Source organism: Panthera tigris, chromosome A1 (genome assembly GCF_018350195.1).
Source record: "Panthera tigris isolate Pti1 chromosome A1, P.tigris_Pti1_mat1.1, whole genome shotgun sequence".
Classification (NCBI taxonomy): domain Eukaryota; kingdom Metazoa; phylum Chordata; class Mammalia; order Carnivora; family Felidae; genus Panthera; species Panthera tigris.
The window spans coordinates 44,497,762-44,525,141 of NC_056660.1; the positions used below are offsets into that span (position 1 = coordinate 44,497,762).

Here is a 27,380-nt window from a genome sequence, read left to right on the forward strand (position 1 = left end):
TCTGACATTAGAACCCCTCCAAACAACAGAACATATATACATGGCTCGTGGATGAAGAGAGTAAACACAAAACACAAGAAAACAACATAAGAGGAGGAAGAAGAGCAAACCAGAGAGAAAATGGCTGCTGAAAGTCACTGAAGTGCAAAAAGCATGGGATATTGGAGGAACAGAAAGATGGCTGCTAGTGAGTGGGTGTGGAAGAGAGGGCCAGAGATGGTGTAATTCACAGTATAGAATTTCAACTTTAATTGTACTGTGCTGGAAAATTAGTGAAGGGTTTTAAACAGGGAGATGATATATAATTTAAGATTTTTCTAAAGTTACCTTGATTAGATTGGAAAAATGAAAAAATCAAAAGAAAGAGATAGATCATTGAGGAATATCTTCTTCCCCAACAGAAGGACTTAAAAATGTAGACAAAGAGAATTCAGTAATAAGCTTTAGAAATAAGAAACCAGGCAGTTTCATACTTGCTTTCATATAGTAATGCCATCTTAATTTAATTTAGGAATTGTATAAGAAATGGTATTTTTTTAGGGGCGCCTGGGTGGCTTGGTCGGTTAAGCGTCCGACTTCAGCTCAGGTCATGATCTCACAGACCGTGGGTTCGAGCCCCACGTCAGGCTCTGTGCTGACAGCTCAGAGCCTGGAGCCTGCTTCCGATTCTGTGTCTCCCTCTCTGTCTGCCCCTCCCCCGTTCATGCTCTGTCTCTCTCTGTCTCAAAAATAAACGTAAAAAAAAAAAAAATTAAAAAAAAAAAAAGAAATGGTATTTTTTTAAATGACAAATTACAGTGCCGGGTTTTGTATTTTTAAAGAACTTTAACATGTTATCTCACTTTATACATTGCGATGGTTTTCAAGAAGAAAATAGGGCTCTAAGCTCTGATAGTAAAGGTGAGACCTGATGCACAAGGAAAAGCAAACCATGGGGAAAATAAGAAAAAAAAATGTTAGATGCAAATACCCAGGGTGTGGAGACTGCTTGGCATATTGAATGAACTGAAAGGATATTGTGGGGAGAACTAATTTTGAAAGAAAGGAGAGGTGGTTAGTACTCTTTTCTAGATCATTAACCTAAAGGCTAAAACAATGATGTAATCTGTACAAATTTTTGTATTAGTCTCCAGCATTTTCACAATTCAGACACAGATCTTTTGAAAGTACCATACCACACTGATCCTTTCCTGAAAAATATTGAGGTGAAATATCATAACCAATGATACTGTATCCCAAGTAAAACTGTAGATTTTAAACCTATGTCATCAATGTAGAAGGTCCATAGACATGTATCTCAGTAATTGTATCCGAGTAATCTCTAAAATGTTACTCTTCCATCAGTCTAGCACCAATTACTTTGAGGATTAACTCAATTTTATTACCATCTACTCACCTAGTACTCTGCATTTAACCTACAGTTTTCACTTCCTGAATGCAGCTTACAATTTTTCTAACATTAAGAATAAATAATCCATTTTATCCTATGATTTAACTTCAGAAAGTTACATGGTTCCAAATAAAACATGATTGTAAATACCCAAGAAATCTTGAAACTTAACTTAATAAACATTTGATAATGTCTATTATCTACTTTATTAGAATCTACATCAATATTAGCTCAGATGACAAAGAAAAAAAAAAAGATACACAATGAATTAGAAACTCTCCATAAGTCTAAAATGGCATATCTTTTAGTGTATATAAATAAAAACAAAATATCTGCACATTTTTATAAAACTGTGACATCTATCATTTGGGATTCTTTCAAAAATATTTAGTGTTTATTTATTTATTCTGGGAGAGAGAGAGAGAGAGAGAGCAAGTAGGGGTGAGGCAGAGAGAGAGGGAGAGAGAGAATCCCAAGAAGGTTCTGCAATGTCAGCACAGAGCCTAGAGTGGGACTGGATCCCATGAACTCAGACATCATGACCTGAGCCAAAATCAAGAGTCTTAACCTACTGGGATCCCTGGGATACTTTCAGAACAGTATATAGACAAAAATAGGATTGGAGAAAGTCCAGAAAGTAGAAACTGAGACAACAAAGGGATCAAGGAAAAGCCTCAGGAGGAGAGATATGTTCATGGATCTTCAATCCTGAATATATGAGAGGAGCATGATCAAAATCTATTCAAACTAAAATGACACAGATAGAGCTTCCTTGTGGGGCAACCAGATCTGGATTTGAATTCCAGCACTGGCACGTATTAACTATGTCAACTTGACACCGTTTCAAAACCTCTTAGAGACTGTTTCCTAATCTACAAAATGATTTTGGCGAAAATAAATTAAATTACATTTTTTATCATAGGGCCCAACATATAGAAGATATTCAACAAATATTAACATTTGTCTTTCTATATACTTTATCTAAATTGAGATGGTTCAAATAAATGCACTACTATTTAATATATAGAGTATGAAACTTAGTCAAGAGGTAAATTATGAAAATCAGATATTATAGATGAAAAATATGACTGCTGTTTAAATATTAAGATAATGCATTGATATCCATGAGTTATAAGGATAAATTGGATATTTTGTAGTTGACTTTAAAGAATAATCATGTACTTAACAATAGGGTCTTTAATAGAAGATTATTATATTGATTGATTAATGATGAAGTATGACAAGATTTATGTTATTAAAATTTTGTTCATTGATCATAGTTATAAGAGTGAATCTTGAGAGTGATTGTGAAGAATGTTCAAAGTTTCATTTGCTATTGAAAATGTTACTAATTTTTAATGTTGGAGCACCCCATATTTGCTTTATGTGACCTGCACAAAGGATCACTCCGGGAAGTCAGTGGCCAGATGGTAAAGGCTCAAACACTGTCATTCTCCTGTACTTGGGGAGGTCTGAAGATGCAACTGACAGGTAATAGCCCTATAGTCTGAGGGACACAAATGACAATCATTTGGGTACCAGAAGACGTTCCGAATATATTATGTTAAACCAATAAAAATTCATCACTTAATAATGGGGAATACATATCAAAAAGTGAAGCCTAGGGAGAAAGAAGTTATTAGCACATAGAAAATCCTTCTCATAATAAATATTTAACTCAGTGCCTGAGGTTGTCACTAAGGATCCACTTCACTGAATTCTTATATTTATTTAAGATCACATTATTTAAAGAATATATAATTTCGGTTATTTGCAATTTGCACTCAAATTGCTGAAATGTCTTCTGAGTATGCTAAAGACAAGAGGTAGGCATTTTGAAAATAAGATTTTCTTTGATAAAATACAAACAGAATTGAATTTATTTCATTAATTTGGTTTGTAAGAAATATATTTAGAGACACACTTAAATCCAGCAAAAAGCATTTGTTGTTGAATTTCATGTATCATTTCTGTTCCTATTCTTTCCTTCGCATTTAAAGAAGATATAAATAACATATTTTTCCCATATGATTTTCTGCTTTTGTACATTAGCAAGTAACCACCATTTCCCAAAGAAGTGTTGGTAGGGGGTTTCAGCTCTTTCCTTTCCAAGACATTAAATAATTTATAATGTTTTCTGTTTCATACTAGTGTCAAACCCTGTTCTAGATGCTTTATTGGAGCTTACATCCTAGTGGGAAAAGACAAACAAGCAAATAAATAAGTAAACAATGTCATGGGGATTTAATTATTATGTAGAAAAAATGAAGCAAGTGAAGGACTAGAGAATTCTGGGGGAGCAGCAACAATTATTTTAGATAATATGGTTACAGAAAGTCTCTCTGATCAAAAGACATTTGAGAAGAGGCCTGAATAAAGAGGTGGGAGGGAAGGAGGGAGTCTCGCAGTTACCAGGGCAATAGTCATCAGGGCAGAAGGAAGGCAAGTGAAAAGGCTCCAAGGCATGTGTTTGGCATGTTAGAGCAACAATAAATGGGGTAGAAAAATAATTAAAAGGATGACTCAATTAACTGTGGTCCCTAGTGATAGAAAATCTCAGCAACACCATCTCCTTGTTTTGTTTTTGTTTTTGTTGTTTGTTATTCCCCCCAACCTCCTCCCAGAATCTGCCTTTCCCAAAGCCTTGCCATCTCATTCAGTTCATTTTTCTCCTACCATTATTGGGCTGAAATTATATTGCTGCCATCTACCTTCCTAATCTAATGGTGGGCTAGCTTTAAAACTGAGTTCCCTTAGGTTCTCGTTACTCTGCCTTCAGCATGCGCTGTGGTTGCTAATAAAACCAGTTTATATATTTGTAGGCACATACATATGGTTTGCTTGCATGGCTGATAAAGCTATTCCATTTCATTTATAATATTTTTGAATTTCTTATTTATCCTCTGGGATGTTAAATTCATGTACCAAACTGGACTTTCTGTTTGTTTTTGTTGTTGTTTGCTTGTTTGGGTATTTTTGCATTCTTTCACTTTAATTCACTGGTGTGCTCTAAAGTCACCTAATTTTTTTTTCAGCTCAATGTTGTATTTTTTTTCACATGTATTGTATACCCTCCTCTTAGTACATCAATTAGACAAAGTTGTAAATTATGGGTGTTTCATTCACAGCTAAACTTTCAGAGCAAACACTGCCAAATTACACTAATTTTTTCAAACTACCTAACTCATTAAATTGTTCCCTACCTTTGTATCCTCTGCTTTCCTGTCAACTGAAATCATATGCAAAAATAGAAAGAGTGGTATAATAAGGTCTCATGTACCCATCACCTGAATTCATTATCCATTCATGGATCTTTTTTCACATTTACTTCCATTTACATTATCCACCTGCTCTCCTGTGGATTATTTTTAAGCAAATCCCATACATTTTATTATTTTATGTGCAAATATCTATCAATATACATCTAAAGATCTCACTTACATTTGGAATCTAAATCTAAAAAAAAAAATAACCATAAGCTCATAGATACACAGAATAATAGATTGGTGGTTGCCAGAGGCAGGGGTGGGGCATGGTCAAAATGGGTGAAGGGGGTCAAGAGATAAAAAAATCCAGGTATAAAATAAATATATTCTGGGGATGTAATGTGGAGCATGGCAACTATGTTAATAATATTACACTGTATATTTGAAAGTTCCTAAGAGGAATAAATCTTAAAAGTTCTCATCACAAGAAAAAAATTACGTGTGGTGATGGGTGTTAACTATACTTATTATGGTGATCATTTCACAATATATACAAATATGAAATCATTATGTTGTACACCTGAAACTAGTATAATATTATCTGTCAATTATACTTCAACAAAAAATAATAAATTAAATACCATTATTAAGCAAAAAAAAAAAAACACAGTATCTCCATAATATCATCACATATTCAATGAGTACTCAAATCAACTCATATGCTAGGGTTTTTTGGTTTGAATTGGGACTTGAGTAAGGGTCATACCATTTTTAGTTTTAATATTGATGCTCATATTTTAAATTCCTAAGATCCATATTTTACAAAAGATTTAGACATTAATTATCTTTATTTACTATTCTTTTTTTGTTATCTTGTTTCCTTAAAAGTCTGTTCTTTGGTTGATATTTTGTCTTTTAGGTGGTTTTGATTTTTCTGAAATTTTGGTGATGTGATGTCTGGTTGTATGCTCAGTTGTCAAATGATGTCTCATTGGTTCAAGAATCCCTGTTTGTCTGTCAATCAGCGCAGATATTGATTCCAGACATACCTCCATTGATGTAGGGTAGGGTGGGGTATGCTGCTTTTTATGGTGTGCAGGTGATTTCTGAGTTTCAGGGCTCCACATTCCTTCTAGACATTACTCATTATTGGAATACTTGTCCTGCCTCACTCCCAAACCCAACTCTTGAGAGGAGGTGTGGGGACAAATAGAGAGAAGGCACAAATATGGCTACTTTCTTTAGCTGAGGACAAGTGATGTAAAGAGAAGAGGAAGGGGCCAAATCTTCTAGTTTTATTAGTGCAAGTTCATAATTAGTCATCCTGATAATTATATGAAGGACTTCTCTGGGTTTATTTCATCTTTTCAGTATGTGCTTGAAGAATACCTAGAAGTACCCCTACCACACACTATTATACAGTCCTACAAGTGTTAAGATCTGTTTGTCTCTGCTCATGGTAAGCTCATCCTCATTCTGCATTTTGAGTATTTCTCAGTTTATTTCCTGTTCATGATACTTTGTAAACACAGTGATAGATGTGCATGCATAAATACAAAGACGCATGTTTTATAGATATATTTATATGTCTATCTATATCTTCATAATTTTCTATCACTCTCTTATTGCATAAAAGGAATGCTACATACATCATTCCCTCTGATTCATGGTAGGACAAAATGCAACACAGCACTCAATCTTATCTATTGATTCAATACATTGGTCATTTATTTCCAACCTTAAATTAAGTTATGCTAATTAATATATATAATCTCTCTGTGTATATCTATTATCTACCTACCTACCTACCTACCTACCTATTGAGCAAGTTTAAAATCCAAAACTAAAATTTGAAAAAAAATCCAAGTTGTATAATTTAATAATTTATCTCATTTATGTCATCTAATTCTATCAATTAGATATGCATTAACTCAAAATAGTTATTACCTAATGAGACAAAAATTGTTCAAGGTAGGAAATCTATATTCTATTAGCTTTGTCATTTATTACTAGGTGTTCTTTACTAAGTGAGGTCAAAATTAAACTCTTATTATGAACATTTCCAATCATGGAAAGATGTTGATAATGTCCTTTACTCAAGTCTTAATTATTAAATTCACAGACAAGAGTATAGGGAATTATCCATGCAAATAGTCATAACAAATTAATTCTGTATTACAGAAATAAACTAATATATACAGGTATGTGAATGTTAAAGTTTATAAACGTGATTTCTATGATATTCATTTTATAAGAGGAATGTTAAAGGTACTGGGAATATTGATATCAGGAAACAGATGAAAAAGAGAAATTCCTGATGTCACCTCCCCCAACATACACTTGCACTAAATATCTGAAAGCCTAGCATATGAAAATAAACATGACTTTCACCTTTCTTCAAAGAGCAATTTATATTTTGTGGAGTTAAAAATTTTATAGAGTGCACACTTCAAGTCATTAACAATAACTTATTAAAAATACTGCCAAATAATGAGATTTTTTTTATTAAGTAGTGAGTTTGAGTTTTTAGTTATCCAACAAGAGGCTAAATTGTCACAGGGCTATTTCACTGGACATAGAATTCTTGATTTAGGAGAATGTGTGTTGATAGGTGGGTGAGCTGTCACTCATACCCTTTAAGATACTTTGATTTCATGTAGTTATATTTTATTAAATTCCATATAAATTATGCTAGGGGCAAGTCAGTATTGAAAAATGTTTGTAAAAGGTTACCATTAATTGAGAAACTGCCTTTTATCCTATTTTTGCTTATATCATTTTACAAATTCAGACTTTTAAAAGGTGATCTACCCGACAGCTTTTTCTTTCATTTCATAGATCCATTAATTGCTTTGTTGCCTGTTCTAATGGTTATTAAGTAAAAATTGGCATCTGGAAGAACACAGCTGGGGTCCACTTTACCAAGATTCTTTTTATCTGTTGGGTAGCTACATGACGTTCATACCCACTGTTCTCTCTGCACATTAGTGCTCCATAACTGTCTTTTACAATTGAATTCATTTGCTTCCTTCACTTGACGCTATTGAAGGAATAAAAAACTCTTAGGCTGTGCTTGTACCAAGGAGGAGAGGGTAGGTGGTGGTGGTGATAGTGAAAATAAACACCTTACTTTAGAAGGAACATTAAAATTTATGGGCCCATTTAATCTGTATTGACTTGAATATAAATATGAAAAAGCATGAATCGCAATAGTAAATTCCAAAGATTCAGACCTATTGATTCAGATAGAAATTCATAACTCAAAGGGCTAACATTTCTATACTGTAACAAGTGTTACCAATTGGCATAGTTTTCCTTGTTGCAAAAATTCACTCATGAATAGTGTTTTTTTCATTCTAATATTGAGATTCTCTTTCCCAATGCCATAAAAATCTTATGTTCATATACTTCTTTCAGATATCTAGGGCATTTGTATATGAAATAGTGCCTTAAAAGGATACATTTGGCCCCAAGAAACAGTTCATAGGCCTGTTTAGATTACCTTTTTTCCCCACTCAATACATTATGTTTTAGAAAGTCAAATGTATCACATATGCCCATATATGAAACTTTATCACAGTTATTAATTTAAAATGTATCAGTGATTTTCAAAATAAAGGTTTACCTGAAAGGTCAGGATGCTGTTAATAGAGGTAAAAATGTTACCATACTTGGATTGTAAATTGTTGGATAAAAAGATAAAGCCAGTGCTTGTAACTTACTTTGTGTATGTGTAACTATGACTTTGTGCATACAGAGTACACTGTCATTAATATAGGAAATGTGCAAATATTTCTCTCTTGGAAACACTCAGTTTTTCTTTATTAATAGTGTTTCCTCTGTGGATATATACCCAAGATGAATATCCCCTTTATACAATGTACTTAATATAAGAAAATGAAATAAATTTGTTAGGTGTAACTTTTTCAGATTTCTTTACCTGAGAAAATCTATAATTATATGTAGTCTTTTATATAATAAATGAATTATGTTAAAATTTTAAGTGCATTAGATGTTTAAAATACATTTAAAATGTTCTTATTGTCAGAATTACTTTGGTAATATATTCAGACTTGCAAAATATTTTCTATATATATCCTTATGTCTTTCCCTGAATTATCTCTCTCCTTTAATCACGTAGCTTTGCAACCACCCCATAATGACAAAATGCCTAGAGTGCGTGTATAAAAAGTTGACGTGGTGGAGCATCTGGGTGGCTCAGTTGGGCAGTTAAGCGAATGAGTTCAACTTGTGTCATGATCTTGTGGTTCCTGAGTTCGAGCCCTAAGGCGGACTCTGTGCTGAGAGCTCAGAGCGTGGAGCCTGTTTCAGATTCTGCGTCATCCTCTCTCTCTGCTCTTCCCCTGCTTGTGCTTGCTCTCTCTCTCTCTCTCTCTCTCTCTCGCTCTCTCTCGCTCTCTCCCTCCTCAAAAATAAATAAACATTAAAAAAAAAAACTGATTTGCCATTAAAAAAAGTTGAAGTAGTGAGAAGAGAGTGGAGCAGAATCAAGCTGCGGATAAGGTAAGAACGTCAAGATGTGTTCACTGATAGGGGCACCTGGGTGGCTCAGTCAGTTAAGCATCCAACTTCAGCTCAGGTCATGATCTCACAATTTGTGAGTTCAAGCCCAGCGTCAGGCTCTGTGCTGGCATCTCGGAGCCTGGAGCCTGCTTTGGATTCTGTGTCTCCTCTCTCTGCCCCTTCCCCACTTGTGCTCTGTCTCTGTCTCTCAAAAATAAATAAATGTAATAAAAAAACTTAAGATGTGCTCACAGATAATGGCAAAGTGCATGGTCATTAGTGCCTACACACATACACACATGCACAAATGAAGACAATGGATCAGCCGTACATTAGTTGACTCATGCTCAGTGATCACAATGGTGTTGGATCAAAAGACATTAAACAAGCTAGAGCTTAAGTTCAACATTTGAAGTGTGGGTTTTGTCCCCAGTCTACCTGAAAATATCTAAACTTTACTAAGTACCAAGATGTCATCACATGAAGAAAGAGAGTGACATTCTTAGAGGAAAAGATGTAACCAGACACAAATGCCAAGATACTAAACCTGCTTCATTTTTTAAAATTAACATGTGAAGCCAGCATTACCTTGATTCCAAAACCATACGAAGACCCCACTAAAAAGGATAATTACAGGACAATATCCCTGATGAACTTGGATGCAGAAATTCTCAACAAGATATTAGCAAATCGAATTCAACAGAATATGAAAAGAGTTATTCACTATGATCAAGTGGGATTTATTCCTGGGCTGCAGGCCTGTTCAATATTTGCAAACCAATCACCACGACACATGACATTAATAAAAGAAAGGATAAGAACCATATGATCCTGTCAATAGATGCAGAAAAAGCACTCGGCAAAATACTGCACCCATTCTTGACAAAAACCCTCAACAAAGTAGGGTTAGATGACACATACTTCAACATCATAAAGGTCATATATGAAAGACCCAAAGCTAACACCATCCTCAATGGGGAAAAAGTCAGAGCCTTTCCCCTATGGTCAGGAACAAGACAAAGATGCCCACTCTCACCATTACTATTAACATTAACATAGTACTGGAAGTCTTAGCTTCAGCAATCAGATAAAAAAAAAGAAATAAAGGGCATACAAATCAATGAGGAAGAAGACAGACTTTCACTATTTGCAGATGACATGATATTCTATGTAGAAAACCTGAAACACTCCACCAAAAAATTGCTAGAATGAATACATGAATTCAGCCAAGTCATAGAATATAAAATCAACGTGTAGAAATCTGTTGCATTTCTATACACCAATAGCGAAGCAGCAGAAAAAGAAATCAAGGAATAAATCTCATTTATTACTGCATCAAAAGCAATAAGATACTGAAGAATAAACCTGACTAAAGAGATAAAGAGATAAACTATAGAAGACATATGAAAGATATTGAAAAGGACACAAAGAAATGGAAAAGCATGGGCACCTGGGTGGCTCAGTCAGTTAAGCATCTGACTTCGGCTCAGGTCACGATGTCACAGTTTGTGAGTTTGAGTCCCATTTCGGGCTCTGTGTTGACAGCTCAAAGCCTGGATCATGCTTCGAATTCTGTAATTCTGTGTCTCCCTCTCTCTGTGCCTCCCCTGCTCATGCTCTGTCTCTCTGTCTGTCTCTCTGTCTCTCTGTGTCTCAAAAATAAACATTAAAAAAAAAAAAGAAATGGAAAAGCACTCCATGCTCATGGATTGAAAGAACAAACATTGTTAAAATGTCCATACTACCCAAAGCAATCTACACATTTAATGCAATCCCTATCAAAATACCACCAGCATTCTTTGGAAAGCTAGATCAAACCACCCTAAAATTTGTATGGAACCACAAAAGACTCTGAACAGCCAAATCTATCCTGAAAAAGAAAAAAACAAAACTGGATGAATCACAATTCCAGATTCTAAACTATATTGCAAAGATGCAGTCATCAAGACAGTATTGTACTGGTACAGAAATAGATGCATAGTTAATGGAACCAAATAGAAAGCTTGGAAATGGACCCACAACTATATGACCAACTCATCTTTGACAAAGCAGGAAAGAATATCCAATGGAAAAAAGATAGTCTCTTCAAGAAACAGTGTTGGGAAAACTGGATGGTGACATGCAGAATGAAACTGGACCACTTTCTTACAACATACACAAAAATAAATTCAAAATGGATGAAAGACCTAACTGAGAGACAGGAAACCCTAAAAATCTTAGAGAACACTGGCAGCAACCTCTTTGACCTTGGCCAGAGAAACTTCTGCTAGACACATCACCCACCAAAGGCAAAGGAAACAAAAGAAAACATGAACTATTAGGACCTCATCAATTTAAAAAAAAAAAATCTGCACAGCAAGGGAAACAGTCAACAAAACTTATGGAATGGGAGAAGACTTTTGCAAATGACATAGCTGATAAAGGGTTAGTATCCAAAATCTATAAAGTACTTATCAAACTCAACACCCCAAAAACAAACAACCCAGTTAAGAAATAGGCAGAAGACATGAATAGACACTTCTCCAAAGACCTACAGATAGCTAACAGACACATGAAAAGATGCTCAACATCACTCATCATCAGAGAAATACAAATCAAAACCATGATAAGATACCACCTCACACCTGTCAGAATGTCTAAAATTAACAACACAAGAAACAACAGGTATTGGCAAGGATGTGGAGAAAGGGAACCTACTTGCACTGCTGGTAGGACTGCAAACTGGTGCAGTTACTCTGGAGAACAGTATGGAATTTCCTCAAAAAACTAAAAAAAATAACTATCCTATGATCCAGCAATTACACTATTAGGTATTATGCAAAGGATACAAAACTACAGATTTGAAGGGGTGCATGCATCCCAGTGTTTATGGCAGAATTATCATCAATAGCCAAACTATGGAGAGAGCTCACTGATGAATAGATAAATAATATGTGGTGCACACACACACACACACACACATGCACACAGAGACACACACACACACACAATGGAATGCCACTCAGCATCAAAAAACTGAAATCTTGCCATTTGCAATGACGTGGATGGAGCCATAATGTATTATGTTAAGCAAAATAAGTCAATCAGAGAAAGACAAATACCATATGATTTCACTTGTATGTGGAATTAAGAAAGAAAATAGATGAACATATGGGAAGTAGGGTGAAAGAGAAGAAAGGGAAACAAACCATAAAAGGCTCTTAATGATAGAGAACAAACTGAGGGTTGTTGGAGGAAGATGCATGGTAAATGGGCTAGATGGGTGATGGGTATTAAGAAGAGCACTTGTGGAGCACCTGGCTGATCCAATAGGTTAAACGTCCAACTTCATCTCAGGTCATGATCTCACGGTCCGTGGGTGTGAGCCCTGTATCGGGCTCTGTGCTAACAGCTCAGAGCCTGGAGCCTGTTTCGGATTCTGTGTCTCCCTCTCTCTCTGCCCCTCCTCTGCTGCACTTTATCTCTCTCTCTCTCTCAAAAATAAATAAAAAAAAAAAAAAGAAGAAGAAGGGCACTGTGATGAGCATTGGGTGTTGTATGTAAGTGATGAATCACTGAATTCTACTTCTGAAACCAATATCGTACTGTATATTAAATAAAATATACATTAAAATAAATTAAAATACATTAAAAATTACATGCAGATATAATTCCATTGTAGACTCCCATATTTTTCAGCTTTGAATCTTTACATACTGTGTCAGGCAGATCCAGCCAAAAATAAATAACTCTTTACTTAATTTGAATTTCAAATTAGGATTTAGTTTGTGTGTGTAGTAAAATGTTAAACTTGAAATCCAGATTATATAGAAATGGGTAAAAACCTTATAATACCAGAAGTTTATATTTATATACCAAGAATAAGGCTTGGAAAATATAAAATATACCTGGAGGATCAATATGCAAACTTCATTCTGATAAAGTCTTTTGCAGGGAGAATGTATGATATGGAAATGCGTGATATGATGTAGGGAAATCATTTCCTACAAGAAATGGGGAAGACCATGTAGATACTGAGAGTGGGTTTGAATTGGGGGGGGGGCAATGGGCAAGTGATGTGAAGAAACAAAAATGTTTAGGAATATTGAAACAAGTATTCTGGCTTCCTTTTTACAATCCAAATCTCAGGGGGATCAGGAGGAAATTAATCTAGATAGATGTGAGATAATCCAAGACTACTGACAAATGCTCTATTTTCCCCAACACAGAACATAGTTCATCTGTCTTGGGACCCCAGTGAGCAAGCAAAGTGAAGGACAACTTGTTGAAGGCATGGAGAAGACAGCAAAGCACACAAGTGATCCTCCCCCCACCAGACAGTATGTATCTAGACCTCTCATTTCAACTGTAGAGTGAATAAAGGAAGAGAACACACACTAACGGAGGGGAAACAGCACTTACTGGGATTTGAAAAATGAATTGACTGAATATCCCAAAGAGACTTTGGAAGTGACACCAAAGTGTACTGGGTGACTTTTCTTTGGCTATTTTTATCCTATTCCTAATGCATATCATTTCTTGCTGGACTCAGTACATGTATAGAAGTATGCACAGGCACCAATTTACGTTAAGCATGAATGATGTTCTAAGGAAAGGCAATACATGGTATAGGAAATAGTTAAATGTTTTTTTTTTTCACATCTATATCACAGTGTATGCAAATTCATTTATTTCTCTCCATTTCCAAATCCCTAGTTCAAGCTACAAACATCTCTTACCTAAAATAATACTACAGTTGTCTCCTGAATTATTTCCTTGAACCAATTCTTCCCTCTCCAAATGTTAGGCAGGACTATATTCTCGAATTGCAAATATGACCCTTTTATTTCTCTCTCTTAGTATATAGAACAGAATCCCTGACGTGGCCTGCAGCTTCCTGCCAGTTCTGGCCTCTACTTGTTTTCTGTCTCCTTTCACATTTTCACACAAGCTCTCTACACCCCTGGAATTTAACTGTTTTTTCTCCCCTAGGGCCTTTGGACTGCCTCTTTCTTCTGCATTAAACACTTTCCACCACTCACCTCTTGGTTCAGTTAATTCTTAGCATTAGAACCTCAGTGACAGGTATCATTTTTTCTTTTTTTTCCCCATACATATTTTATTTTATTATTTTTTAAATATATGAAATTTATTGTCAAATTGGTTTCCATACAACACCCAGTGCTCATCCCAACAGGTGCCCTCCTCAATACCCATCACCCACCCTCCCCGCCCCCCCCCCCCCCATCAGCCCTTAATTTGTTCTCAGTTTTTAAGAGTCTTTTATGCTTTGGCTCTCTCCCACTCTAACCCTTATTTTTTTTTCCTTCCCCTCCCCCATGAGTTCCTGTTTCTCAGGATCCATGTAAGAGTGAACACATATGGTATCTGTCTTTCTCTGTATGGCTTATTTCACTTAACATAACACTCTCCAGTTCCATCCACGTTGCTACAAAGGGCCATATGTCATTCTTTCTCATTGCCACATAGTACTCCATTGTGTATATAAACCACAATTTCTTTATCCATTCATCAGTTGATGGACATTTAGGTATCATTTTTTCATGAAAACATTCTCTGATCAACCCAGGCTAGCTCACATCCCCCGCTCTGTGCTTTCACATGTCCCTCTGTGTTTCATTCATAACACTTTTGCAGTGTGTAATTATACACCTGTAACATCATTTTTATTATTTCCCATCTCTCCTATGATCCGTAAACTCAGTGCAAGCTGGAACCTGCCTGTTTGTTTCACTATGCTATACCTAACTCCAGGCAGAGAGTATTAAACATAATAGGCACCAAAATATCTGTTAAGTCACTGTGTAAGTGCATAAGTGAATGAACATGTGAATACAGATATGCTAGTCTAAACATGTTTCTATAACACATACATCTATAGGAGTTCCTAACAAACAAGAAAGAGAATGATAATTGACCATTGCCAGAAATTATATCTGAGTAATATGGATGACTAACCACCACAAGTTACTCATCTCTTGCTTTGTTCTACAACATAAGACTTTATTCTAATGTATAAGACTTTGTTACAAAACTCATATCCCCAAATGACAGTAATTCTGGCACTTAGTTCATTTGTTCTCTTTTTTAACGTCAGACCAAAGAAAAATGTTATTGCTGTTCTGCAAATATCTAGAACAGCAAAAAATTCACTAAATTTATCCTGAGGCCAAAGGGGTAAAATACTATTTCACCTCATATCCCAACTTGTTTTACTTTTGGAAGGACGTGATTAGCCTACTACTTTGTTCCATGCTTCTATTTAACAAAAATATTTTTAGTTCCCCAGGGCTGCCATAACAAAGTACCACAAACTGAGTGGCACACAACAAGAGAAATTTATTATTTTATCGTGGTGGAGGCTAGAAGCTCAGAATGAAGGTGTTAGCAAAGCCATGGTTTTCCTAAACCACCAGGTGAGGATCCTTTCTTGCCCCTTCCAGCTTCTGATAGCCCTGAGTGTCCCAGGCCTGGTACAAGGTGTTAAAGATTCATCAAGAAACACAATGGGGTGCCTGGGTGACTCAGTCAGTTAAGCATCTCACTCTTGATTTCGGCTCAGGTCATGATCTCATGGTTTGTGAGATCCAGCCCCACCTTGGGCTCTGTGCTGACACCACGGAGCCTGCTTGGGATTCTCTCTCTCTCCCTCTTTCTCTCCGGCTCTTCCCTGCTGTGCTTTGTTTATCTCTCAAAATAAATAAATAAACTTTTTTTAAAAAGAAGAAGAACACAACAGACACAAATATTTGGCATATCTTTTTCACAGTCAACAATAACACTCCCTATTTAAATATTTATCTATTTAAAACTTAATCACTGGGGTGCCTGGGTGGCTCAGTTGGTTAAGCGTCTGACTTCGGCTCAATTCATGATCTCACGGTTTGTGAGTTCGAGCCCCGCGTCGGGCTCTGTGCTGACAGCTCAGAGCCTGGAGCCTGCTTCGGATTCTGTATCTCCCTCTCTCTCTCTGCTCCTCCCCTGTTCATGCTCTGGCACTCTCTCTCTCAAAAACAAATAAACATTTAAAAAAAAAAAACTTAATCTCTAATATATCATGAGTTGGATGGCACAGGAGAGATGGGAGGGGAACATATCACATTTTATTCTAATATCAATTTACACTGTGTATACTTCTACAACTTTTTACCCTATAACACTTATTATTTTATAGAAATAGCATTTTAACCTTTTATTGAAAATAACCTAAGAATTTGAATTCTTATTAATAATTTATATAGTTGGTACCAAATAGTTATAATGGAAGATTCAGTTACTGAAGTTTTGAAAAGACTAATGGGGATACATGCCTGATTCAGGATCTGCCATGGTACCTACCAAACTCCCTTCCTAAGCAATGATAGTCATGAAATCACTGATTAATTTTGTTAGTTACATTTTTAAAAATACAGGATGGTTGCATACCTGGCATAAGTCTACCTTAAATTATATCTTGAACCATGGGAAGTACCTATCATGTTTGGTAAAAAATACCATTAGTCTGTTACTAATTCTTGGCTCCAAACTTATGATCTGTTGATTTGTTTGTTTGTTTATTTATTTTTGATTTCTGAGACACTCCAGTGTCTGTTTATGATATTCTTTACTAGTCCCTCATTTGTCCCCACGTTTATATTGTTTTCTCTCATTGCCAGCTTCCAATGAGAGATTCACCATATTGGCTGCCACCCCACTCCCAATACCTTAGCTGGACTCTGGGACTTCATTTATTTTTAATGTTCATTTATTTATTTTGAGAGAGAGAGATAGTGTAGGGTTAGGACAGAAGGAAAGAGAGAATCAAGAATCATAAGCAGGCTCCATGCTCAGTAGGGAGACTGATGAGGGGGCTCAGTCAACCTTGAGATCATGACATAAGCTGAAATCAAGAGTTGGACACTTAACTGAACCATCCAGGCGCCCCTGGGAACTTCATTTTAAACAATCGTGGGGCACATGGGTGTCTCAGTCAGTTGGGCGTCCGGACTTCCACTCAGATGATGACCTCACGGTTCATTGGTTCAAGCCCTGTGTTGAACTCTGTCCGGACAGCTCAGAGCCTGGAGCCTACTTCAGATTCTGTGTCTCCATCTCTCTCTGCTCTTCCCCTGTTCATTCTCTCTCTCTCTCTCTCTCTCTCTCTCTCAAAAAGGAATAAACATTAAAAAATTTTTAAAAAAGGAAACAACCTTGACTCACCACTGTCACTAATGACTAGTGATATGATTGTTATTAATTTTAGACAATTACCCCATTTGCCTCTATTTACTAATTTAGGGATCAATTTGAGCATTGATTTTTCAATAAATTCTTCCAAAAATCTCAGTTTAGGTTTTTTGTTTTCTTCTGTGTATTCTCAAGTTTCATGAGCATTCCTCCAGTAGCACATCCAGGAAACAAAATTGCCTCCACCAATACACTTCCAAGTTTTTAGTGTATCAGCCAGTATGAGCTATGCATTACTTATTTTATCCCCAATGGAAGAAGCTTAAATATAACTTATTTAAATGATTGAATGCTTTTTCTTTCTTTTTAAAGGTAGCTTCTTCTTGCTTCATTGAAAATGGTATATAATTATTGATAGTTAACAAATTCCTAACTCTATCATTATTTTTTAATGAGAAGTTTTAGATATTTTCAAAGTTCGGGGTATTTTTATGTAGACATATTATAAATTATTATCTGCTGAAGTCTAAGCTCAGACAGTTCTCCCTGTACAAGAAAAAACATACTCTCATTTTGAACTTAGCACTTAATAATTAAAACTACAGCACTTCATGACAAATGTTCTGATTGAAACAAGAAACAGTCACAGAACCTAATTATTACTTTGCACTAAGAGTGGGATTAGTGGTAGAAACTGATGAAAGTAATGTATGGCAAGTACATATTGACTCTATACTGTGTGCCACATATGTTGAGTCGACATATAAACTTAAGCTATGGGCTTTGGACTTATTATTTCTATGTGGAAATTGTATTGGTAATGAAATTACATAACTCGCTCTGTCAAACCATAAGCTCTTTATTTTTGTATTTACAGATCATCTTACATTGTTTCTGGAAGAAGTGTTCAATGACTTTGAAATTTTATTTTTATTATTTCAATCAAAATGTCCACTGAACTTCTTCAGTAAATAAGCCTGCTTCTATCTGAAAATACTTTTATCCTGCAATATACATTGACCAGTTGTGACAAATAGTACCAAAGTTTAGGGAACATACTTTGAACAATGTGTAGAATTACTAATTCACCCCCCCCCCCGTACATTTTTTCCCTCAGAATGCGGTTACCACAATACATGATCAGAAGACTGGGAAAATTTTAAAGTCACTAATAAAAGTAATCCAATGGTTATGATGCTGTATATAAAACATCTTCACTTATATATAACTGAGAATTCCTCTTGATGCATATTTTATTATCCATGAGCATGATGTTTTAAAGAATAATTTGAACTACTTGAAATAATTTGAACACAAAGAAAAGAAGTAAAGTTAGTTCATCTTTGGTTAAGAACAACAGAAATATATATGTTCATTGGTGTAAGGGGGAAAAAGCCAATAATTTATTAAATGAATACATGAAGAAAGGAACAGGTAGAATTTCTAGGCTTGATGGACTAGAACTAGTAATCTACAGTTTCTATGGTAATGTTTCCTCTCTCTCTCTCCCCTCCTCCACTCATGCTTTTTTAGTACTGCTTCATTCATCTTACTTACTACAGATTAGCTTTCTTTGTTTCTCTATGCTTTAGTGGAAAATGTCTCCATACCATTTTCCTAATTTAATACCACCTAATATCTAACCCTGTTTTAATAATCCCAATTTTACATTCTGGGAAGTAAAGAAAAAAAAAAAGAGCTCAAGTGTCTCAACTCTCTCTATGAACTGGTCTCCCAGGACTGGGTTTCTATTTTACATGCAATTAACTATGGTCAGAGACAAGGTTATCAACTATGAACGGAATCATAGGGGGCCACTTCCTTTAGTTACTAAAGCAGATAACATAGAGTCTCAGAACCAAAAACATGTCTACTGAAATTATCAGCCTTGGCATAGATGAGCCATTTAATGGTGGTAGAAGGTTATATAATTAAATAAATGCACTATGCTGGACAGTACAAGACTATTTTTAATTAATATATATATATATATATATATATACATTTACATGTATTTATTAATGTTTATTTATTATTGAGAGACAGAGAGACACAGGTGAGCAGGGGAGGGGTAGAGAGAGGAGGAGACACAGAATCTAAAGCAGGCTCCAGGCTCTGAGCTGTCATTACAGAGCCTGACACGGGGCTCGAACTCACAAACTGTGAGATCATGATGTGAGCTGAGGTTGGTCGCCTAACCAACTGAGCCACCCAGGCACCCCAATGAATATATTTATCAATAAGTGGAGAAACTTAGTAAGCTTCCTTATACATGACATCATCTTGCTCCATATCCTCAAGGACGCCCCAGTTTTTATAATATCTCTGGGTGAATGAGAAAAAGCTCCAATGTTCTTTTCTCTCAACTATTGAAAGACTATTGTAACAAATAGATTTTTGTTAGTTAAGACATGATCTCCTGGAAATATGTTGTAATATGTATTAAGTCTACAATGTGTATGATGTGAACAGTATCACCTTACATGTTGTATAATGTGCAATTTGTACAGTGATATGTGGCTATTTATAGATTCTTACTATGTATTTTGCACTTGAATGATATTTGGTATAATTAAAGTATTTATAACTATAAAATAGTTTAATATTTCATATACATTTTTGGAATTTGTTTAACTGTCTAGAACCTGTTATTTGCAGAATATAATAAGAATGTAGTATTCCTTAAAATAAAGAAAACTTGTAAGGCCTTAACCAATTCTGGAAAAAATACATGTAGACTGTATAATTTTAACTCTCTTAAACTTACTGTATTATCATCACCTGCTCTAAACAAAAAAGTGGTTATATTATATTCATTAATTCATCAAAATAGATCCTATTATGTTCCAAGGATTACTCTAGATGCTAGAAATTATAGGCAAATCCTGCTGCCTCATGCAGCTTACAAAGTAGAGGAAAAGAGAAAGACAATAAGTAAATTTTGTTTAAATCTTGAATAATTACATAGAGTAATAAGTGTAAAGATAATTACATAAGGTTTTATGATAAATAATGCCAAAAGAGTTTATTTTTTTTCAATGTTTATTTATTTTTGAGACAGAGAGAGAGCATGAATGGGGGAAGGGCAGAGAGAGAGAGGGAGACACAGAACCAGAAGCAGGCTCCAGGCTCTGAGCTGTCAGCACAGAGCCCCACGTGGGGCTTGAACTCATGGACCGTGAGATCATGACCTGAGCTAAAGTCGGACGCTTAACCGATGGAGCCACCCAGGCGCCCCGTAAAAGAGTTTAATTTGAATTGGACAGTTCCAGGAGTTCACTGTCAGGAATCTTTAACCTGAGATTAAGAAACATTGGAGTTGAAAACTCTTGTGGAAAGGATATTCTTTTTATGGGAAATGCTGGTTATTAAATGTTACTTGTACTATATACAAGTGGCACAGTAAAATTACTGGCATGATTGAGTCCCCTGAATGTACTTAGTATCACAGAGCATTGAGTATTTTTTTGTGTGCCTGTATGGTATGTATGTGTGTGTGAGAAATAAATATGAATAAAAACTTGTGATAAATTTATTTATAACTTGGGATTGTGTGCCTATTGTGCTTTGGGCTGAAACCTGGTCTTCCATAGTTCTCAACATTTAATTTGCATTTAATAATGTTAATTATTTACCTTTAAAGGGATAGAAAGGGACACAATTTTCAATACTGGTTAACATAGCCAATTCAAAACATTTCCACTGGAAGAAGAATATGGAAGATTGTGTGTGTGTGTGTGTGTGTGTGTGTAATCCTCATTCCAATTGTGCTCTAGCCATTGCATAGTAAGGTGTTTTTATTACTTTATGAGTTTACCTGCAAGGTATACCTCAAACCTTGTTTGTACTTTCATAACTTCATGTCTGCATTTTGTGGTGATCACCATTAGACAATGCTCTTGATTAATTAGATAACATAAATCTCAGGAAAACAAGTCCTTTCATGCTTTGGACAAGATTATCTGCGCAATTTATTCTTTCATAATACAGTGATACTATTTTTCAAGGGGAAAATATGAATAGGTACCAGACTGTAATAGAAATTAATAAATACCTATGGCATTTTAAAGTATGTAGGTTTTCATATTCATGTATTCAATTCACACTTAAAAGGATAATTTAGCAATTTGGTAAGGAATAATTAAAATAAATTACATTTGAAAGACTAGACTTATTTTCCTATTTACATCCTTCTTTTTGATGACCTTTGACTTACTGTAAAGTCTCCAATATGATCTCTGTCTCTTCTTCTTGCTCCCTTCCTGCCTCTCTCTCTTTCTAGAATATTTGCTGCTCTCAAGTATCACCCAGAGAATTTTACCTTTTGCTCTCAATGTACTTGCCAAAGCATCAGCAATAAATATGAGACAACTTAAGCAGTGAATTTGGTTCAATTAAGTAATAATTATGAACTTATTTCTCTTATCTCTGTTGGTATACTGTGGTTAAGCCAGATGAGAATTAGGATTTATTTTATTTATTTATTTATTTATTTTTAACATTTATTTATTTTTGAGACAGAGAGAAACAGAGCATGAACAGGGGAGGGGCAGAGAGAGAGGGAGACACAGAATCTGAAATAGGCTCCAGGCTCTGAGCTGTCAGCACAGAGCCCAACGTGGGGCTCAAACTCTCGGACCGTGAGATCATGACCTGAGCCGAAGTCGGACGCCCAACCGACCAAGCCACCCAGACGCCCCTAGGATTTATTTAAAAAAAATTTTTTAACGTTTATTTATTTTTGAGACAGAGAGAGACAGAGCATGAATGGGGGAGGGTCAGAGAGAGAGGGAGACACAGAATCGGAAGCAGGCTCCAGGCTCTGAGCTGTCAGCACAGAGCGCGACGTGGGGCCCGAACTCACGGACCGTGAGATCATGACCTGAGCCGAAGTCGGACGCTTAACCGACCAAGCCACCCAGGCGCCCCCCTAGGATTTATTTTAAATGTGCTTGCTGAATGCTTTCTGCAAACTTCAACTGAGTTTACAGATAAGATGAGGCCAATTGTCTCTTCTCAGGTCTAATAGGTACATTTGCTTAGTCATAGAGAACTTAGGCTGAGCTTTGAGATATCTCATATCTGTCTTCTAACTGACAGGTACACATGGTTTTGGCTGCACATTGCTGCAGCAATCTATATAATATGTATATGCCTGGGACCCTGTGAAGATTTTTTATGGCAGAAAATATTTTTAAATACCCGATCTCTCTAAAAATAAGTTTATACACAGATGACCAACAAATACATGAAAAGAAGCTCAACACCACTAATCATCTGGGAAACACAGATTAAACTTTAACCTTTCAGAATGGCTAAAATCAAAAAGACAAAAAAAATGTTGGAGAAGGCATGGAGAAAAAGGAACTCTGTGCACTGCTGGTGGGAGTAAAAACTGGCATAGCCACTGTAGAAAGCAGTATGGAGGTTTCCCTCAAAATTAAAAATAGAAATATCATATGATCAAATAATTCTGTTACTGAGTATTTACCCAAACAAAACAAAAGCACTAATTTGAAAAGATGCATGGACCCCTATGTTGATTGCAGCATCAGTTACAATAGCCAAGCTATGTAAGCAACCTGTGTCCATCAATAGACCAATGAATAAAGATGTGGTGTGTGTATATATAATATATAATGGAATAAAAAAAGATGATATCTTACATTTGTGACAATGTGGATGGACCAAGAGATATTATGCTAAAGTAAAGAAATCAGACAGAGAAAGACAAATGCCACATGATTTCACTTATGTGCAGAATTCAAAAAACAAAACAAAACAAAAGAATAAACAAACAAGTAGAATCAGACCTATAAATATAGGGATCAACCAGATTGGCAGAAGGAAGGGGGGAGTGAGGGGTTGGGCAAATGAGTAAAGGGGAGTGGAAGATACAGGCTTCCAGCTTTAGGATGAATAAGTCACAAGAACAAATGGTACAATGTATGGAATATGATTAATGATATTGTGATAGTGTTGTATGGTGACAGATGGTAGCTACACTTGTGATTAGTGTAGCGTAACATACTGAGTCGTTGAATCACTGTGCTCTACACCTGAAACCAATGTCACGTTGTGTCCACTATACTCAAATGAAAAAAATCAAATAAAAAGTTTATGTATAGGAAGACTTGTAATTAAATTTGGAATTACTGCAATTAGCGACTTTACATAGAGTGTGTTAACATGAATTTTTAGGCTGCATTTTAAACTTATTTAACGACCCACTGAAAGATTAAAAATAATTATTGTTTCCCAATCCTGTGTATTTTATGTATAACTAGTTGGGGTGTAACTCAAAAGATTAGATCATTTGATTCTATGCCTCGACTAGTTCTTATATGGAAATAACGTTGTCCCAGAATGGTGTTGTGAACAGAAAATGGGACTATTCAGGTAAAACACAGTCCCTAGCAAAACATAAGAACTTGATGGGTGTTAATTTTTAGTATTCATTTTTTCTTTTCATCCAGAAAGATTTCCCTTTGTAGCTTGTTATCCTTTTCGCATTTGACCATTCCATTTTCAACATGGCTTATCACATTTACTGTCCTTTAGGAAGTACAATTTTCTCCATCAGGTTCATTTCCAGTGACTCTATTTTATTTCATGTGAATTGGTCACTGGAGAATTCACTCTCTGTGTGCTCAACATGACTGAATATCATTCTTCCATTTTTGAACTCCTATAACATGCATATAGAGGCCTGTGTTTTGTCATCACAACCTATGTGAATAATGATTTTTCTTTTCCGAGTAGAGGATGCAATATATCTGCTTTTATACCCAACAATCTGATATAGAGTCTAACATGTAATGTTCTCATAGTGAGCAATTATTGAGGTAAACCAATGGTTATAGTATGTATACTGTTAGGATCTTTCCATGTATTAAAACCAAACTAAGTACTGACATAGAGGTAACTCATTTGATTTCTATGAGGAAACTACTCTTGAGTTGTAGGCTATTTCTCCTCAATTCTATTCTTTAATTTATCAAATAAAAAGGGTTACCATCTATTCTGGTTTTCCTGACCAAGAGGTTTCCAGGATCATAAGACTTTCAGTACTAAACCAGGGAAGTCCTGGACAAGCTGGATGGCTGATGGCCCTAGACAGACACCCTAAATAAATGTATAGATGTTTGACACATGTACAATGAGAATATAATTTATATGATTTCAGACATCTTTAGCAAAAGCTAGGTATTATAATAATGTTTAAATATTAGAATTATGGAAATATTCAAAATGTTCATACCACGTGGCATTTTTTTTCTTAACCCTTTTGTTTGCAATCACATTCTCACATCTGTATCTCTCACCTAAAAATATAACATCCATGGTATAAATAGCACATGAAATATTTTATATCCAATTTAAAATTAAATATTTCTAAGTTAAAGAAATTTAAAAGAAACTGTACTTATAAATGATAAATGACTTTAAAAGACTTTTTTGTTTGTCTCTGATATGTGATTTATAACATATTCATATATTAAATAGCAAATATTCTTATTTTTGGTATCTGTTTATGATAACCTATTTTATTTTAAAGTATTTCAATTAAACCTTAATTATTGTTGGGACGCTTGGGTGGCTTAGTAGGCTAAGCGTCAGACTCTTGGTTTCAGTTCAGGTCATGATCTGGCAGTTTGTGAGTTTGAGCCCCACATCCGGCTCTGTGCTGACAGTGCAGAGCCTGCTTGAGATTATCTCTCTCACTCCCTCTCTCTGCCCCTCCTCTCTCTGTCTCTCTCTCTCTCAAAAATAAATAAATAAGCTTAAATAAATTAATTATTGTTAACTGCTTGACCTTCTTTGGTGAAATATTCGGTGAAACCTCAGAGGAAAAGAAAATAGAATTACACTGCCTGGATTCACATCTCAGGAACTCACTGAGCGACCCTCCACAAATTACCTAGACAACTGTCTGTTTTCTAACCATACAATACAGATTAATAATAATAATAATTAATAATAATAAAAATAATGATGTCTTCATTTATAATGTTGATGAGAAGAAGAAACACATTGGTTACCTGGGTAAGAAGAAGTATTCTTTGTTTAGTATTTTATAATTACATACAAACAGATGAGTTTTTTGCCATATCCATTCTCCTTCCAGTTATAGAATAGATAAGTTCTTTTCTATTTCATGTGCTTAAATATAAATAGTGAACTACAAAATATATGCTGGTGCCCAAGAATGTATGACCCTGAGAAAATAGTGAGAGGAAGCATTTTTCTCCCTGTTTTCACTTTTTCAAAAATAATTTTTCTGAATTATGTAGTCTCTGAAACCCTTTATTACTGTTCCTTGGAACCAGCTTTCATTAACTTCCTTATTCACTTCAGGATATTTTTGTTATTTCTTTGGTTTATAGGTATTTATTTATTTATTTAAACTCTTTTAAGTTCATGTATTTATTTTGAGAGAGAGCCAGAGACAGAGAGAGCACGAGAGGGGTAGGGACAGAGAGAGAGTGAGAGAGAGAGAATTCCAAGCAGGCTCCATGCTATCAGCACAGAGCCCAATGTGGGGTTTGAACTCAAACTGGGAGATCATGACCTGAACCACAATCAAGTGTTGGACGCTTAACCAACTGAGCCACCCAGCACCCATGTAGATTTATTTTTAAAAGGTCCAAATAAAACTATGAGTTTTAAAAATACCAATTTTCTACATATATAAAATCATTATATGTAATTTTACTGTTAATATTCAATTGCATTCCCTTTTTAGATACAAAAACAATTTTCAGGGAAATGTGTCTATTAGTGGAAACATATATATTACTCTCTCTGGCCTCCAAAAATATAATGCATAATGACAAGTCACCTAAGTACAATGTAATGATTTGAAAGCTATTGATTTGACAGTCTTTGCAAGGTGATCTTAAATATATATTTTCATTTCTCTTGAACCAAGATAGTATTTTCCCTTGAAGTAAATATACTTAGTGTTTATCATGTAGTATTATAAGAGCTATTATATCATGTAGTCTTAGAATAACTATAATAATACAAGATTACCTTGTAAATCTTTGAAAGACCTACAAAGTTCCCTTTGTATTTCAGGAGAACCATGGAGGATACAACCTACAAAATCAATTTGTAAGTCTTGTAAAGAGTGTATAGAGTATTGCTTTTTCTTTCTTTCTTTCTTTCTTTCTTTCTTTCTTTCTTTCTTTCTTTCTTTCTTTCTTTTTCTCTTCTTTTGACTATGTAAATTTGTAAAGAAAACATACGTATCTAACCTTATTCTTTTTATGTCAAAGTGTCATGACTTATCAAAAAAAAAGATGCAATTATCTTAATGTAATGTATGCTCATTAACTCCAAAGTTTAGTTTTCCCAGTAATTGAAAAAAAAAAATTGAGGGGCAACTGGATGGCTCAGTCATTTAAACTTTGGATTTCAGCTCAGGTCATGATTTTATGGTTCATGGGTTTGAGCCCTACATCAGGCTCTGTGCCTACAGCTCAGAGCCTGGAGCCTACTTCAGATTCTGTGTCTCCCTCTCTCTCTGCCCCTCCCCTGCTTGCACTCTGTCTCTGTCTCAAAAACAAAAACAAAACAAAACAAAAAACCCAAAACAAAAAACAAATAATCATTAAAATTTTTTTTAAAAAGAAAAAAAATGAATGCATTCATTTTCTTATTTAGGGTGTGTTTCTAATAAGCTACAAAAGGATTCCAAAAGAGTGAAAATCAGCATGTCAAAATAATGTGGAGGTGAATACTGACACCTGATTTCCAAAATGATTTCAGTTCTAGAAAAAAAGTATTGTTCACAATGTTTTAAAAACTAATATGAGCACACTAATTAAACTCCAAGTGACAAGAAATGAAGAGGGAAATGTTAAAATCTTAGAGAAAAGTATAATTTGAAATGAAACTGGGTAATTGGAATTTTCATTTTTTTTTCTAGTTCTAAATCTGCATGAAGTGCCAAGTATCTTGAATCTGTTGGAAAATATAACTTGCCCCATATACTGGCTTAGCTGGTGTTCATGATACAGACAGAACATATGTTACTTTCCCCAGTGTTTTCTTCTTAGTCCTGTTTCACATCTCCTGATTGATCAAAA

The 27,380-nt window shown here is 35.2% G+C and overlaps 1 long non-coding RNA gene across 4 annotated transcripts; it reads left to right on the forward strand.

Annotated features, from left to right (window-relative positions):
* Positions 1 to 27,380, forward strand: LOC122231008. Of its 4 annotated transcripts, XR_006208107.1 has the most exons (7): positions 1 to 187; positions 2,758 to 2,881; positions 5,968 to 6,055; positions 13,329 to 13,439; positions 15,402 to 15,536; positions 26,368 to 26,403; positions 27,221 to 27,380. It is a non-coding gene; the product is annotated as an uncharacterized LOC122231008 (long non-coding RNA). The 4 variants fall into 4 exon arrangements; XR_006208103.1 differs by lacking the exon at positions 5,968 to 6,055; XR_006208106.1 differs by lacking the exon at positions 5,968 to 6,055 and having other exon boundaries at positions 2,792 to 2,881.